This window comes from Galeopterus variegatus, unplaced genomic scaffold (assembly GCF_000696425.1).
Source record: "Galeopterus variegatus unplaced genomic scaffold, G_variegatus-3.0.2 Scaffold237, whole genome shotgun sequence".
NCBI lineage: Eukaryota > Metazoa > Chordata > Mammalia > Dermoptera > Cynocephalidae > Galeopterus > Galeopterus variegatus.
The window spans coordinates 203750-205425 of record NW_007726348.1 but is presented as its reverse complement, the minus strand read 5'-3'; positions in this window follow the sequence as shown (position 1 = coordinate 205425).

Here is a 1676-nt window from a genome sequence, read left to right as displayed (position 1 = left end):
GTTGTTGCAAATGGCAGTATTTCATTCTTTTTTATAGCTGAGTAGTATTCCATTGTGTAGATATACCACATTTTCCGTATCCACTCATCCGATGATGGACATTTGGGCTGTTTCCAACTCTTGAAAAGCCTGTGTTTTTAAGGAGTTTACTTTTCTACACTTAGGTTTTATGGGATATGATTTCTTCTAGTGATTTTCTTTGTTGGTCATTTATTCAGAAGGAAACAAAACGGCTGTGAATATATGTTTTAGAAACCTAAAAAACAAGATGAGACATGAAAACAACTTGCTTTCACACTAACAGAGGAGGAAAAAAAGGTTTTTTTGAGGGAGAAGAGGTAGAAAACATATTTCTAAAAAACCTCCTTTTAAAAAAATGTTCTTTTCAAAAATCTGATCTCAAATATATTAAAGAAAATACTGAATACATACACATAAGGACATCAGTACATTTGTTTTATTTTCAGAGAATGATAATTATATAAAGATCATATTAAATTGAAAGTAGGCATTACTTAAAAAACAGAACCACCTCCAAACTCACACATAACCAGAACAAAAAAAAAGAAGTAATAGAGAAAACTTTATAAATATATCTGAGCAGATATTAAATTGAAAACTTTCAAATAAAGTAGAATGACTAGAGCACAAAGAATAATAAAGAAGACATGTAAGGGCTGGCCCGGTGGCGCTCCCGCTGAGGGTTTGGATCCCACATACAGACCGGCCGCTCACTGGCTGAGCGNATATTAAATTGAAAACTTTCAAATAAAGTAGAATGACTAGAGCACAAAGAATAATAAAGAAGACATGTAAGGGCTGGCCCGGTGGCGCTCCCGCTGAGGGTTTGGATCCCACATACAGACCGGCCGCTCACTGGCTGAGCGAGGAGCGGGGGCAACCAACACCGAGGGTTGCGATCCCGTTGCTGGTCCCGGTCTGGTATGGGCGCGACACCGGTCACGAAAAAAAAAAAAAGACGTGTAAGAGGATGCTAAACTGAATAAAGAAAATCAAGTTTTTTCCCTTCTGTTTATTTTTTTCTTTACCTTTATAGCAGTTTTAGTTTTATAGAGAAATCGAGTAGAAAATACAGATAGTTAACATACCTCCCCCCCCACATGTACAGTTTCTCCTGTTATTTACCTGTTATATTAGTGTGATACATTTGTTACAATTATGAACCAATATTGATATGTTATTATTAACTTAATTTTATACTAGGGTCCCATCTTTGTATTGTACAGTTTGATAGGTTCTGCCTAATGCGTAATGTCATGCATTAACCATAACGGTACCATCCAGAATACTCTTGCTGCCTAAAAATCCTCTGTCATCCCTCCTTCCTTCCTCTTTCCTAGCAACTACTGATTTTTCTTCATTACGTCAAACATTATCAATTCTTTGTGTTGAAAACATTCAAAACTCTGTCTTCCAGCTAACTGAAAGTATATAACAAATTGTTGTTAATTATAGTCACCCTACAGTACAACAGAACACTAGATAATATTCCTCCTATCTAGCTGTACTTCATATCTGTTAACCAACCTCGCACTATCCCTCCTCCCCTCTACCTTTCCCAGCCTCTTGTAACCACCATTCTACTCTTTACTTCTACACGATCAAGTCTCTTAGCTTCCACACGTGAGTGAGAACATGTTCCTGGAATACTTCAC